This window comes from Giraffa tippelskirchi, chromosome 13 (assembly GCF_054371585.1).
Source record: "Giraffa tippelskirchi isolate mGirTip1 chromosome 13, T2T-mGirTip1v1.2.pri, whole genome shotgun sequence".
Lineage (NCBI taxonomy): Eukaryota > Metazoa > Chordata > Mammalia > Artiodactyla > Giraffidae > Giraffa > Giraffa tippelskirchi.
In genome coordinates, this window is record NC_137287.1 from 23,904,470 (window position 1) to 23,921,177 (window position 16,708).

General features: G+C 40.6%; 1 protein-coding gene across 10 annotated transcripts in view; it reads right to left on the reverse strand.

Moving 5' to 3' along the window:
• Nucleotides 1-16,708, reverse strand: part of LOC145530907 (uncharacterized) — a 39,125-nt gene that overhangs the window by 8,930 nt on the left and 13,487 nt on the right. The window contains exons 5-7 of one of the 10 annotated variants that reach the window (XR_014072093.1): nt 13,891-14,023; nt 10,378-10,481; nt 8,046-8,130 (exon numbers count right to left, since the gene is read on the reverse strand). The exons of 8 other annotated variants lie outside the window; for them this stretch is intronic. The gene's annotated coding sequence lies outside the window, so the exon portion shown is untranslated. The remainder of the gene's footprint in view (nt 1-8,045; nt 8,131-10,377; nt 10,482-13,890; nt 14,024-16,708) is intronic. One more of the 10 variants, XR_014072095.1, reaches the window with a different exon arrangement.

Here is a 16,708-nt window from a genome sequence, read left to right on the forward strand (position 1 = left end):
TGGGCTCTTAAACACTCAGATTTTATGTTTATTTGTGCAGACTTCTGTGTGAGATTCCATTTTATTGTTATCGGTGTGCACACACTCGAAGGCACACGTATGCACAGGCATGTGTGTACTCAACGTGAACACATATGGAAATCATTGATCTAGTCTATAACAGAAGAAACTACTTTAGACAACATTCAAGGAGTATTAGGATCCCTTGCTCTCTCAGCTCCTTCTTCCTAGATACTCAGTCCGTTGTTCATTCATTCATTCATTCAACAATTTCCACTGGGTCAAATGGGGTTACAGCCCAGGGATCACTCTGCAGGACACAGCAACAGCCTGACAAACAGAAGAGGAGTTCTTGGGGCAGAAGAGATCTCAGAACCATCCCCACCAAATGCAGTGGGAGATGCAAATGGACCTTGATTTGAAAAATCTCAAAGACTTGTTCAAGACAATGGGGAATGTGAATGCAGGTGGGTATAGATGATACTGAGGATTATTGTTAACTTAGTGAGAGTGATCCTGGTAAGCAAAAACACAGCTTTGATGGCCTGGTTTCTCTAACAAATAAATTGCAAAGGAGAAAAAGAGAAAGAGAGAGAGAGAGACGCCGTTGGTTAAAACAGATCAACTGCGACATATGGTCCTTGCTGCTACACTGACTCAGACAGACTGTAAAAAGAGAAAAGGCAAAGAGAGAGGGAGAGAAGGAAGCAGAAAGAGAGGTAGAGAGAAGAAAAACAATAAAATAGTATGAGAGGATCAGAGATATGTGAGTATCAACTGGATGTTTGATGATATAAACAAAATGATAGTAAAATGTTTAGGTGTGATAATTGTATTATGGTTATTTTTAAAGAGACCTTAAGTTTTATAGACACATGCTGAAATATTTACAGATGAAATGATAAAATATCCAAAACTTGCTTCAAAATAATTGACAGGAGAGAGAAAGCAAAATATAGATAAAGGTGTAATGCAACAAGACCAACCAATATTTGATAACTGTCAAAGCCTGTGATGTATATGAGGGAAGTTATTATATTATGGTCTCTACTTTTGCCTGGGTTTGAAATTTCCACAATAGAGTTTTCTTATGTTTGCATAAGTTACAGATACAAACTAACAAACTAATGTGAAATAATGTTATGTCTGGGATTCACTTTAAAACTTTCCAGCAAAACGATATAGAATAGAGGAAAGATGAAATGATATGGCTGTGACTTAATTTCTGGAGTTAACTGATGAAGCCATGGTTGTATGTTATTCTATTCTACTCTTCCTATTTTGTTTATGTTTGGAATTCTCCTTAATACAGAGGTGGGAGGAAGTGCTTGGGCTCTGGACTGACAGTACTTTTGTCTGCATGTGGCTTTGCCATTTATTAGCTCTGTGGCCTTAAGCGATTGACGTACCCTCTTCCTCAGTTTCCTCGTCTGTAAAAAATAGGATAAAATAAAACTTGTCTATACCATGTTTCTTTCAATAGCTCAAAACCAGAGACAACCAGCTGCCCATCAACAGGTAAATAGATCAATACGTCGTGATGCACCTGTACAATGGAATACTTGTGTTTTTGTTTAGTCGCAAAGTCATATCCGACTCTTTGTGACTCCACGGACTCCATAGCCTGCCAGGCTCCTCTGTCCATGGGATTTCCCAGGCAAGAATGCTATAGTGGGTTGCCATTTCCTTCCCCGGGGGATCGTCCCAACCCAGGGATTGGGCCTGTGTCTCCTATATTGGCAGGCAATTCTTTACTACTGATCCACCAGGGAAGTGCCACAGTGGAATACTACTCAGTAATGAAGAGGAATGGACATTGATACATGCAATAAAATGAATGAATCTCAAAATAATTACAGTCTTTAAATTAGCCAGACCAAAAAAGAATTCATATTATATGATTTCACTTACATAAAATTTTTGAAAATGCAGACCTATCTATAGTGGCAGAGAGCATACAACATTTGTCTAGTGAGGGGGCGTTCCCAACAGGGCTGGAATGGAAGGGTTATAAAGGGGAACAAGAGAAGTTCGGGGTTGATGGCAATATTCATTATCTTGATTGTGGTTTTGTTCTCATAGGTGTATGCATGTCAAAATTTATCAAAGTGTACACTGTAAATAGGTGTACTTTATCGTATGTCAAACATAGTTCAATAAAGCCATTAAAAATAAGGAAAAATCATCTCAGAAAGTTGTGAGAGTTAAACAAGTTGATACATGTGAAGTACATAGGACCACATCAGGTCCCCAGCAAGCTCTCAGGCAACCATTAGTAGGTGTCAGATTCTGTGCTAGTACTGGGAGTACAAGAGAATACAAGACAGGTGGGGTCTTAAATCCTGCCCTCGTGAGACTTTTAGGCTTCCCAGGAGAGAAAAGAAACAAATTCTAAAATATTACAATAGGAAAGAACCATGGGAAGGGAGAATATAAGTCAATGCAGGCTTCTTGGAAAAATAAACATATCAGCTAAGTAAGAGTTGTCCAGGAAAGAGCCTGGAAGAAGAATATTCCAATCAAAGAGAAAACATGTGCAAAGGCCCTGAGGCAAGAGAAAACATGGTATAGTTGGGGTGGACAAATTATCATAATGGGTAGAGTACAGAGGGCATTAAGTTCTGGGAGAGGAAGTGGCAGAGAAAAGAATGAAATGAAGAAGAGAAGAAGGAAGAGGAGGGAAGAGGAAAAGGAGAAGGAGGAGGGGGATCACTAGTATGTACAGTTTCATATGAGCCAGGCTCTGTACTAAGCATTTTACATTCATGAAATCGTTTATGTTCAATAACAAACTTATTAGGTGGATATGGTTATTCCTGTTTTACATTTGAGGAAATTGATGCACAAAATGATTAAGCCTCTTTATTCAAGATCACACAGCTATTAAGGATGGCAGGGAGATTTGAATGCAAGCCTAGATGATTCCAACTTTCAACCATACCTTAACACTCTAGCTCCCAAGAAAGTATCAGAGGGTTCTTGCAAGTATTAAAGAGGTGTTAAAGACAGCCAAACTGAGTTCAGTTCAGTTCAGTCGCTCAGTCGTGTCCGACTCTTTGCGACCCCATGAATTGCAGCACGCCAGGCCTCCCTGTTTCTCTTCAATGTAAAGAAAAGGGTTAAATGTGGGAAATATTGCCTTGCAAATATTACCAACCTCTATTTAACAAATAAGGAAACTAAGCATCTGAAAAGTCAAGTAACTTGCCCAAAGTCACAGAGTTGGTGAGCTCTGGAGTCTGACTCCAAGTCCCAGCCAGCACTCTATCTTGAAATCGTTTCTCCCTGAAGGTACCATCTCACCATTTCTCTTTTGTATCTCCCCAGCCTGTATCTCTGCAGGGCTCAGGACTTCCATTTTCCTCCCCTTTACCAATGCCTGGCATCCAGCAAAACTGTCTGAGGAAGGTCATCATGACCCATGTGGGCATGGGAGGCCATCAGACTTCTACCTCTTGAAAGTGGGTATCAGAGTCTTATGACACAGTGCTCTCAGTCAGCCCCTCTTTCCTATTGAATTAGCACTGCTTGACACAATCCCTCTTTTGCCATTTTCATGTCATAAGTGGCTAATCTGATTGGATTCAATGAGATGTAAATGATTGGATTCAATAAAGAGTCAGGGAGAGTTTCCCTCCACCCTGCTGACCTCATTTCTCATTGAAGTTACTGCTTTCTTCCCAGGAGCACTAAAGAGGAGATGGAAGCCCCTGTTTACACCTAGTTGATAAGGAAGACTTCAGGTTCCTCTCTCCTCCAGCTCCTGGGGTCCTGGGGTAGACAAACCTTGATTCTGTATAATAGGATTGTCAGGTACCCAAATCATTACCATACCTGATCTCTTTGCCTCTAAACTCTTCCCTCCTCAGGCACACTGTCCCAAAGGGTAGCCTCAAAATGTTTGTTCATGTTCCGTCACATCACTCCCAGAGTACTATCACCTACCCTATACAGAGTTGCAAAGCAACCAAGACACTCACAGGGGGATGGGAGTGGTAAGTAACTGATGTAGTGAAATCCCTTGAGGAGAGGTCCTGGGGTCCAGATAGGTTTTCCAGATAAAATATAGCCCAGGTAACTTTGAGTTTCAGATAAGCAATACATAATTTTTAATATAAGTATGCCCCAAATTTTACATGGGACATTTGAAATTCAAATTTAAATGGACATTCTATATTTTTATTTGCTAAATCTGGCAACCCTTGATCCACAAGTATGAATAGATTAATCTTCAACTGGGGATATAACATGTCTTCCATTGTAAGAGTAAAAGATGAGTTTTCTTTTTTTTTAATTAATTAATTTCTTTTAATTGGAGGCTAATTACTTTATAATTTTGTGGTGGTTTTTTCATACTAAATGCAGTGTGTCTCGTGCAAGTTACTTAACCTCTCTCTGGGCTTTATTTCCTCGTGTGTAAAAAGGAGATGATATGAGTACCTGCTGTGAGTTAATATATGTAATGTATTAAATGGGTTAATGAATGTAAATTATTTGAAACAGTCTCTGGCACATAGTTGGCATTGATAAGAGATTGTGATGATGATATTGAGGATGAAGAAGAAGAGAAGGAAGAAGATGAAGAGGATGGTGTCTATAACCATATAAATCTAAAGGTGGCTATAACCACAACTTCCTGTTAAAACAGGAAGTAAAGATATGTAGTGCCCATCTGATGGCTTGTATTTTCTCTGTGAAATTTTCAGAATGCAGGAGCCATATCCCTCTTGTTTTGGTCACTGCTGATTCTCCACGTGTGCTAAGTCACTTCAGTTGTGTCCACTTCTTTGCAACCCCATGAACTGTAGCCCTAGAGGCTCCTCTGCCCATGGAATTCTCTGTAAATATATCTGCCACATACTAGATGCTCAATAAGTATTTGGTGAAAGAAAGGACAAAAGGAAAAAGAAGTGGGAAAATGGGGAGGTTTAAGGCAAGTTTTAAAAGTTGGAAATAAGAGTGTTGACTATAGTAACAGAAAAGGAATTCTAAGCTATGCTGAAAATGGATCTCTTGAATTATAGTGGTGCCAACAAAAAACTTTATAGGATTTAATCCAAGACAGCTCACCAGAACAGATGTAACTACAGGTAGTCAGAAAGATGGGGAATTCACCAATGGTACGAAAGAGAGAATGAAGCAAGAAGTTGAAGATATTGCTAAGAAAGCAGCTCAGGGACTTCCCGGGTGGTCCAGTGGTTAAGAATATGCCTTCTAATGCAGAGGATGCAGGTTTGATCCCTGGTCAGGGAACTAAGCTCTCACATGCTGTGGGGCAACTAAGCCTGCATACCATGACTAGAGAGAAGCCCACAGGTCACAACGAAGATCCCTCGTGCCACAACTAAGACCCAACACAGTCAAATTAATGAATCTTTAAGAAAGTAGCTCAAATGATGGACTATGCTTCCTAGACTTGACAAGGGAGGAAGTGAAGACAAATGAAATTTGATAAGCATAAAAATATTGAAGAGGCAACAGCCAGCTTTAGTACGAGTAACTGAGTAAAAATGGAAGGACAAGAGGGTGCGACCTGAGTGTGAGGTGTTCACATTTATGATTTTAGTAATGGAACAATTCTGGGTGACCATGAGGCTCAGATTATGGCCAGAGAGATCTGAGTTCAACACTCTCATTTAAAATGTAACAGCTCAAACTTATTGTGGACACCTATGTTAAGAACAAGCACATTCTTTTTGGACATTATCTTTTCTATAATTACCCCATTTAATCCTCACAACACCCCTGGGAGCTATTCTAATTATCTCTGTTTTAAGGAAGGGGAAATTGACACTTATAGGGTTAAATACCTAGATTAATACCTAATACTTAGAGGGTCACAGAACTAATGAGGATAGAACCAGGATTTGCATACAGGTGAACACCAATGCCTGTGATCATAGTCTCTTCACTATGCTCCCCAGGTAGGGCTCAAGGAGAAAAACAGAGAGACAGAATGAGCCATGACTCACCCAGAGTGAGGGACTCAGAACCTAAAACATTTTCTTCTGACCTCCAAGAAAAGTACATCTGGTAAAGTATCTGGCACAAAGTATCTGGTACATGATAGGAGCCCAATCCCTGGGGCGATAGCTAACTTCTAAGATGGCATTCAATGATTCTCACTTCCAGATATTCACACCCTCTACAGTCCCCTCAGTGATCAGTGCAAAGGAATAGAGGAAAACAACAGATTGGGAAAGACTAGAGATCTCTTCAAGAAAATTAGAGATACCAAAGGAACATTTCATGCAAAGATAAGCTCAATAAAGGACAGAAATGGTATGGACCTAACAGAAGCAGAAGACATTAAGAAGAGATGGCAAGAATATACCGAAGAACTGTACAAAAAAGATCTTCACGACCCAGATAATCATGATGGTGTGATCACTCACCTAGAGCCAGACATCCTGGAATGTGAAGTCAAGTGGGCCTTAGAAAGCATCACTATGAACAAAGCTAGTGGAGGTGATGGAATTCCAGTTGAGCTATTTCAAATCCTGAAAGATGATGCTGTGAAAGTGCTGCACTCGATATGCCAGCAAATTTGGAAAACTCAGCAGTGGCCACAGGACTGGAAAAGGTCAGTTTTCGTTCCAATCCCAAAGAAAGGCAATGCCAAAGAATGCTCAAACTACCGCACAATTGCACTCATCTCACATGCTAGTAAAGTAATGCTCAAAATTCTCCAAGCCAGGCTTCGGCAATATGTGAACCGTGAACTTCCAGATGTTCAAGCTGGTTTTAGAAAAGGCAGAGGAACCAGAGATCAAATTGCCAACATCCAATGGATCATCAAAAAAGCAAGAGAGTACCAGAAAAACATCGATTTCTGCTTTATTGACTATGCCAAAGCCTTTGACTGTGTGGATCACAATAAACTGTGGAACATTCTGAAAGAGATGGGAATACCAGACCATCTGACCTGTCTCTTGAGAAACCTGTATGCAGGTCAGGAAGCAACAGTTAGAACTGGACATGGAACAACAGACTGGTTCCAAATAGGAAAAGGAGTACGTCAAGGCTGTATATTGTCACCCTGCTTATTTAACTTATATGCAGAGTACATCATGAGAAACGCTGGGCAGGAAGAAACACAAGCTGGAATCAAGATTGCCAGGAGAAATATCAATAACCTCAGATATGCAGATGACAGCACCCTTATGGCAGAAAGTGAAGAAGAACTAAAGAGCCTCTTGATGAAGGTGAAAGAGGAGAGGGAAAAGTTGACTTAAAGCTCAACGTTCAGAAAACTAAGATCATGGCATCTGGTCCCATCACTTCATGGGAAATAGAAGGGGAAACAGTGGAAACAGTGTCAGACTTTATTTTTTTGGGCTCCAAGATCACTGCAGATGGTGATTGCAGCCATGAAATTAAAAGACGCTTACTCCTTGGAAGGAAGGTTATGGCCAACCTAGATAGCATATTTAAAAGCAGAGACATTACTTTGCCAACAAAAGTCCGTCTAGTCAAGGCTATGGTTTTTCCAGTGGTCATGTATGGATGTGAGAGTTGGCTGGTGAAGAAAGCTGAGCGCCAAGGAATTGATGCTTTTGAACTGTGGTGTTGGAGAAGACTCTTGAGAGTCCCTTGGACTGCAAGGAGATCCAATCAATCCATCCTAAAGGAGATCAATCCTGGGTGTTCATTGGAAGGACTGATGCTGAAGCTGAAACTCCAATCCTTTGGCCACCTCATGCGAGAAGTTGACTCATTGGAAAAGACCCTAATGCTGGGTAGGATTGGGGTCAGGAGGAGAAGAGGACGACAGAGGATGAGATGGTTGGATGGCATCACCAACTCGATGGACATGGGTTTGGGTAGACTCCGGGAGTTGGTGATGGACAGAGAGGCCTGGCATGCTGCAATTCATGGGGTCGCAAAGAGTCGGACACAACTGAGCGATTGAACTGAACTGAACAGTCCCCTCTGATAATGTTTCAGTGTTGGTTTGTGTGGCCCACACAATGACAGAATGACAGAGTGATTGATGGTAAATGATGGTAACCTGATCACTTCCAAGATTAGATTATAGAAGATACCTGACTTTTGTCACAGGTTCCTCTTTCTCTTGGGTTACTCACTCTGAAGAGTCTGGATGCTGTACTATGAGGACACTCAGGCAACCTGTAGAGAGGTCCACACGGCAAAGGAGTGAGATTCCCATTCAATAGCCAGCTGAGAACTGAAGCTGCCAACAAACACAGGACTGAGCAGGGAAGAGAGCCTCTCTACTTAAGCCTTCAGCTGAGTGCACCCCCAGGCACAGAGGAGACCCTGAGCCAGAACCACTGACTAGCTGACCCCCAATTCCTGACACATCGAAACTAAGAGACAATAAATGTCTGTTGTTTTAAGTTGCAAAGTTTTGGGGTAACTTGTTACACAGCAATATATAACCAATACATCTAATGACTATTCTTAGAGTTCAAGTCAAGTTCATCTCTGAGGCTCTCTGACCCTCAGCTTCCTCATGATTCTTTTTTTCAAGAAGCAGACAATAAAAGGACACATTATCAAAATCCCGAATGTTCCTCAGTTTAGACCTTTCAGTCAAGAATGGGATCTGGAGCCAGTCTGTTCAGGTCTGTAACCCAACTCTAATCCCATGACCTTAAATATATTATTTAAACTTTCTGAGACTCAGTCTCCTCTTCTTCAAAATGGGGATAATATTAGAACTCTTCTCAGAGTTGTACAGATGAAACAGAATAATGACTAGCTTAAGAGCCTGGTACATAATAAGTACTTAATAAACATTGACTTTGTGGTATTAGTGTTATTGTTAGAATTAGTAGTATAAGGCTAACTAAATTAAAAAAAAAAAAACTGTAAGAATTTCTGTTACCTAAAGTAAACTGTTGGGGATTCCAAGGTGGCAGTAGTGGTAAAGAATCCAACTGCCAATGAAGGAGACATAAACTGTTTAAAGACTAAACAGAGATTTGAAATAAGATTAAAAAAAAAAAAAAACACAAAAACCTGCCAATACAATGACCTGCAAAGGGTATCAATGAATGTTGATTGTGCAAGGCATGGAAAATCACTCCAAATGATACTCCCGGTAGCTCCACCTCAAACGCCCAAAGTTGGACCAGAACATTGGGCCCAGATGTGAGCAGGTGGCTGACTTCCAGGCACTGCAGGTTTCATTGGAGCCTGACTCCTCAGGCCATAATAGAAATGAGTCAATGGCTTAGTCACTGCTTGGCATGTAACAGAGGTTAGATTAGGAGAGAAACTGAACCCAGAAGCAGAGCCTGGTCCAAAAAAAACCCCCAACTATTCCATCTTTCCCTGATTGCTAGAAATCCCCACTTGCTCCAGGGACTTCCCCTCTTCAGGGGAAGGCAGATGGGGCTAGGGTGTCCAAGATGAAATCTGCCCTGTGTTTAAAGGAATCTTAGATAAGGGCTTCTTTTTGAACACCAGTGGAAAGAACTAGAACCCTAGGGTCAAAAACAAAAGTCAATCTCAAGCCCCAGTTCAGCCACATGCCAGCTGTGTGCTCTTGGGAAAGTCACCTTACACATCTAGGCCTTAATTTTCTCAACATAAAATGGTGCAAACTGATGCCTACCTGGCAGGATTTTGTGAGGCTAAAACAAGATCAACATGTAAAATAAAGTACATAGAACACAGTAGGCCCTCAATAAACAGCTGCTAGATATTTATCAGGCTCCTCTGGTAGCTCAGATGATAAAGAATCCACCTGCAATGCAGGAGACCTGGGTTCAATCCCTGGGTCAGGAAGATCTCCTGGAGAAAGGAGTGGCTAACCACTCTAGTTTTCTTGTCTAAAGAATTCCATGGACAGAGGAATTCCAGCTGCGCTATTTAAAGTCCTAAATGATGATGCTGTTATAGTGCTGCATTCAAAATGTCAGCAAATTTGGAAAACTCAGCAGTGGTCACAGGACAGGAAAATGTCAGCTTCATTCCAATCCCAAAGAAGGACAATGCCAAAGAATGTTCAAACTACTGTACAATTGCACTTATTTTACATGCTAGCAAGGTGATGCCCAAAATCCTCCAAGCGAGGCTTCAGCAGTATGTGAATTGAGAACTTCCAGATGTACAAGTTGGATTTAGAAAAAGCAGAGGAACCAGAGAACAAATTGCCAATATGCGTTGGATCATAGAAAAAGGAAGAGAGTTCCAGAAAAACATCTACTTCTGCTTCATGTTCTCTCCCCATCCTCTGAGTGGATACAGGAGAGTCCAAGGCCCTAGATGAGAGAAAAGAGCCTGAAGATGAAAAGAACCTGGGCCAGGAACCGTCCCATGAACAATCATCCTGGTGACTAGGAATACCTATGTTGGACCAATATATGAGCAAGAAATATACTCTTGTAGTATTAACTACTGGCTTACAGGATTTGTTTCAGCATCTGGAGAATCCAATTCCTATGATAAAGTGGACCAAATGAATAAAATGAACTTGGCTGCTCCAGGGATTTGAGAGATAGATATTCCACCTGTAAAAGAAGTACCGTGACTTCAAAATTGCCATAAAGGAAAAGGTCGTGGGGAATTAACCTAGCAGGTACTGTCCATAATGACATTCACCATTTCTGAGAGCTTTCTTGTGCCACACCCTGCTCATGCCTTATCTCAGATACCCTTCATAGTAACCATACACAATAAATATTAGTAAGCCCATCTTACCATGAAGGGAACTGAGGTCAGTGAAATTAAGGAACATTTTCTCATTTTCACAGCAGAGAACTGACTCTATGTCATGAGACACTGACGGCTACATTTTGTCCAGATATGGGGGAGGAATAGGTATGCCCCAGGGTCCTCTGGGAGCTTACAGGGGACAGGAGGGTCCCCAGATCACTGAGTGCAGAAATTAGAGAATGCTATCATTTCCAGATGGCGGGGAAAAGCCAATGTTGAGACTTCAAAATATTTACCACAGGTCAGCCCTGCCCAGTGTCTCATGCTTGATTGAGATATTTTATTTATTTATGACCTGTATACCTGATGCATATTCACATCTGTGGGTTTGAAAGCCTTCCCCTACCTTTTTAAGTCAACCACTAAATGACTGTCTTTTGAACTCTGACTGCACTTCATTTGTATCTCTCACTGTGTGAACTCAGGCAAGTTATTTAACCTCTCTGAGCATCAGTGCTCCCATCCAAAGTATAAAGATAATAATAGTGCCAACTGCCTTGGGCTGTTGTAAAAATTAAACAGTGCGATACATGTAAAGTGCTTGCCTTGGCATATGCTCAATCAGCTGGGTATATGCAAGTATATATATGCATGCACAAATATGCTGTGTGCCTGCCTAAAATAGAGATAATATTAACTCTTTCGGTACTGAGAGAATTGACTAAAATAACATACTTCCAGTCAGAATAGCATCTTGCACGAAGAAAACTTTCAAATAATCTTAGCTGTTATTGTTATTTCAAGTCACCCGCCATCGGCATTGAACGGGGATGAAGAAGTTCCTGGTTTGAGTTCTGGGTCTCCTGGGTAGCAGCCTCAGCCAGGGCAGCTAAACTATCTATGTCTTAGTCAACAACATGGAGATAATAATGGTCACAGCAGAGGATTTTTCTAAAAGCATTGAATAATGTATAAAAATACTCTACAGGTGGCAATAAACTTTTAAAAGGTATGTAATTAGGGTTACTTGGGGACATGTCCTCTATTCTTCTTATTAAGGGGAAGCAGAGCTTGCTTTGTTAGTAGTCCCCCAGTACCCAACACAATGACTCGCACATAGTAGGTACTCAATAAATGCTGAACAACCGAATGAATGAACAAATGTATGAATGAATGGGTTGCATGTCTGGGACTATTTTAAGCTTCCAGAACTTAGGGTTTCTGTTTCTGATGCAAATTTCTTTTGAAATAATTATCTATATAATCCACTGACCCAGGGCCACTAGCTTGGTTTTCGATAACAATGATGAGGACTTTCCAGCCCTTTCCGATAAACATAACAACAATAATAATTGAATGCTTTACTTTGAAAAGGTCTTAACATCTATCATTGCATTTTATTTTGTCAGCACCCTTATAAAAGCAAGAGTTATTATTTTCATTTTGCAAATGGAAAAAAAAATTGAGGCTGAGAAAGGAAATTCAGTTTTTCCAATTCTGCAAGCCAGTGGCCTGTCTGGAATTTCTAGAAGAAACTTCATTTCAGTTTTTCTTTCCCTTCCTCAGAAATCTGGCATCTTGATTTAGGGATTTGGAAAAATGCCATCATTGTCAGTGTTCCTCAGTGTTCATTCCAGGTTGGATATTTGCTCTACTATAAGAGGTAAATGGCATCATCTTCTACACCATTGTCCAATCTAGAAATCTGGAAATTATCCTGGGTTCCTCCTTGTGTCTTATGCCCCTCCAGTCCATACCCCACACACTATTCCACTCTGGCATGTGCATTCACAAATCAGTCACCTGGTTTTGTCCATTCTTCCTCTAGGTCATCTGTAGAACCTTTTTGTCCACTCTACCATTCCCGCAGTAGCAGAGGCCACCATCACTTCCCATCTGGATGACTACAATTTTCTGATTGACCACTTTTTTTCCATCCTAGCCACCCTGACTATTCCCCACATTCTCAGTGGTCTTTTAAATATATATATTCCATTTCATCACCTTGAGATAGAATATAGACTCTTCTCATAGCCTTGGAGAAAATCCAAACTCTTCACCATGACCCACTGACCCTTCAAGATATGCCCTCTGCCCTCCTGACTTCCTCTCTGACTACCATCCTCTCATACTCACATTCCCACCATAGAGAAGTCCTTGAAATTTCTAGAGTGCCCTGTGCCTTCCTTACTTCTGACCCTTCACACACATTGTCCCCTCCTCTCTATATCCTTCTGTTCCCCAAGACCTGCCTCTCTTCTATATCATCCTGTTCTCCAAGACTCATCACGAATATCTCAGACCCAAGTAACTCTCCCTTGTTCTTGCAATCCCCTTATTCATGCATTCAACACTTGTTGCTATTTACATGGTCCCATCACCAGCTGTGAGAGCTAAATAAGGTTGCATTGAGCCACTATTTCTCAATGAATTTTACTCCTTCCCAAAGCACTTCCAAACACTCTGTGAATTCCAAGGCAATAGAACTTCATAGGTTCCTCTGACAGACCACGTTGTGCCCACTGGGAAACTCAAGATTTTCTCCAGTTTTCACATTAGAAAACCAGTCTCACTGATACAAAAGGGATTGTTTGACTGTCCTATAATATTTGGAGATTCCCAGAGAGGGAGTTTGGGGCCTGTGACACAGATGGTAAAGAATCTATCTGCAGTCCAGGAGACCCGGATTTGATCCCTGGGTCAGGAAGATCCTCTGGAGAAGGGAATGACAACTCACACTAGTATTCTTGCCTGGATAATTCCATGGACAGAGGAGCCTTGCAGGCTACAGTCCATGGGTTCGCAAAGAGTCGAACACAACTGCGCAACTAACACATACACTAAGAGAGGTATTTCAAGATGCTGTGTAGAAGCACATATCTTTCTGCCACTTTTCTGGAACATTCTCCATTTAGATGCCCTTCACACACACACACACACACCCTTATATCTTGCCAAACAGCCTAACAAATCCCTCATCCAATATGTTAACCAGTAGCCACGTACAACTACCAAACATTTGAAATGTGGCTAGTCCAAATGAAAATTTGCCATAAATGTAAAATGCACACTAAATTTCAAAAACTTCATACACAAAAAGAATGCAAAAATATCATTGATAATTTTAATATGATAACATTTAGATAAATTAAATTATTTCACTTATTTTTAATTTTTGATGTGGTTACTAGAAAATTTAAAACTTTGTATGTAACTTAAATTGTATTTCTATTAGACAGCATTTATCTAAACCACTGGGCTCACCAACGGCAGTTGTTTTCTCAGGAGAAATTCCAATGCCAGGTTTTAAAATGATGTTTAATATCTTTCTCCCCTTCATACACTATACAGTGAAGATACTATAACACAAAAGTTCTTCTTCTTGTAGTTTATTTTCCTAGTGATAAATTAAGAGGGGGTTGTTCATTTGACCAACAGTTCTGGAACATCACAATAGGGATATAGGGGTGAATGAAATGACATAGAACCCACACTCAGGGCTGGATCAAGAAGAACTTTATGATCCCTTCTATTTCTAAAATATTCATGTCACCTCAAATCTTCAATTTTCAGTTGCACAATCTAGGATTCCTCCACTTGTGGTCCAAACATGAAGAAGTCAGAGTCTTGGAACTTGAGAGATATTTTTCCATAGAAGCTCCATTATAAAACATGAAATATAAAGCCCTGGACTACTCACACAAATATTTATTTAATTGATGATTACAGTAATATATTATTATTCTGTAAACACTGTACATTTTTAGGAGTTATCTCATTTAATTTTCAAATCAACCATGAGAGTTCAACATTAATATATTGGCTTTTCAGATAAAGGAACTGACATTCAAAGAAGTTTAGCAACTGTCCAAGTTCACACAGCCATAAAATACTAAAACTGGTCTTGAAGAAAGGTTTGTACAGGTGTGGAGGAGAGGGGGGATGAAAACCATAGCATGTGTCATTAAACCAAGGTAGAATTGGAGACAAAAACTCTTCTTCCTTTCCCTCTACCAGACACTCCATTAGATTTTCTTGCCCTCTCTGTTGGAATTTGATCCAGAGCATGAAAGCTGTAAGAATCCTGAAACAAATGGGACTTTTTCTCTTACAACTTGTAGCTTACAAGGGATGGAAAAGCCAACATACCCTGATTTAAGCCAAACAAAGATGGAGACAGAGTCAGAATTATTGGCTCAGCAATTACAAAGTTTATGGATATTTGGCTTCCAGCATAGCTTGCAGTAGTTCAACCCATGTCATCAGGCCCTGGTTATCTATCCATTTCTTGGCATCTTGTTCTACTGATTCCCTCTCCTATGCTCTAAGATCCTACAGCTTCTATCCTTCAGAGCAGTAAGATTTCCCTTCCCTAGCTGCTGCTGGGTGTGTGCTCAATAGTGTCTGACTCTCTGTGACCTCCAGCTTCCTCTGTCCATGGGATTTTCCAGGCAAGAATACTGGAGTGGGTTGCCACTTCCTACTCCAGGGAATCTTCCTGACCTAGGAGTCAAACTCGTGTCTCTTGGGTCTTCTATACTGCAGGTGGATTTTTTTTTACCACTGCGCCACCTGGCAGATCTCCCTTCCTTAGAGATGCTGCCAAGAGCTTCATAATTAGCTCTGATTGGTTGTGAGTCATGTGCTCATTTATGAACCAGTCTTTGTGGCAAGCAGAATGAAATGCTCTGACTGGCCAAACTAGATCACATGTTCACTCTTGGACCTGGGGAATATGATCAGTTCCACTCAAACCACTGGCCTGAGTTGAGGGAGGAGTAATTCCTCAAAGGAAATCTGCTGTTACCAAGGGAGGCAAAGGAACAGACAAAACCCACAAACATCAACTGTAGGTGTAATGACCAGTATGCAGGTAAACTGGCAGTCAGAAAACAAATAGACCCTGATTTATAACATTTGAAGATGTCATTGATGTAAATAATCTCACCATGGCTAATTTTAAGCTACCAACAGTTTAACAACTTCTTCTAAAATTCCCTAATATTTAACAGTGTGTTCTCTTAAGTAAGTCAGAGCTGACTTCATCATACCACTACATCCTCCAAAGGAAGAAGAGAAGAACCCTTCAGAAAGGAGGTATTTATAATAGGAAAGAGATTTCTTAATCTCCTTTATATTTGATATTTTTTTAAATAAAAGTGTAAGTCTCACACTCTGAGAAGATGTCCTTCCTCTAATCCCTAGAGCTCAGGGAGAAGCAGGTGACAGCTCCAGTGACCTCAGGGTAGCCAGCTCTAATTCTTCAGATACTGTCAGAAGCTCCACCATCCATTTATGCAGAATCTCTCCACAACAACACTTATTGCCCAAACTAAAGCTCCTCTTTCTTCCTTAGAATTTGGGTTTTATGTTATTATCAAAGCACCAACTCAAAGAAAATTCTGCTTTCTGTGAACATCTGTTGTCACTGATTAGAAACCACTCAGATCCAAGCCATTTTCCATCTTACCCAATATTAACGGCAAAGAGACACCATGGCCAAGTTCTTCTAAACAACATTTAACAAACTGGGATGTTTCCATAAATGGACAGGCAGATGAGAACTCACCATAACAACTATGAGTGCCAGGAAGTGCAATACATATTGCAAACATGGAGGTAGCTGTATTAGTCTGGGTTCTCAGAGAAATAGAATCAATAAGAGATAGATATGGATATAGCTATTTATGATAAAGAATTGGCTCACATGATTATGAAAGATAAAAATTTTAAGATAAGCCATTGGCAAACTGGAGATCCATAAGACTTAGTGATCTAAGTTCCAGTCCAAGTCTGAGGGTTGATGGTATAATTTTTAATCTGAATCCAGAGGCAGAAGACTAGTGTCCCAGCTTAAAGTCAGCCCAGTAGGAAAGACGGTTTCTTTCTTACTCAACTATTTATTCAGGCTTTCAGCAGATTGGATGAGGCCCACCTACTTTGAGGAGGGCATTCTGCTCTACTGTCTTATTATTCAAATGCTAATCTCATACAAAAACACCTTCACAGACTCACCCAGAAATGTTTAACGTAATGTCTGGGCACCCCCATGGCTCAGTCAAGTTGACACATAAGATTAAGT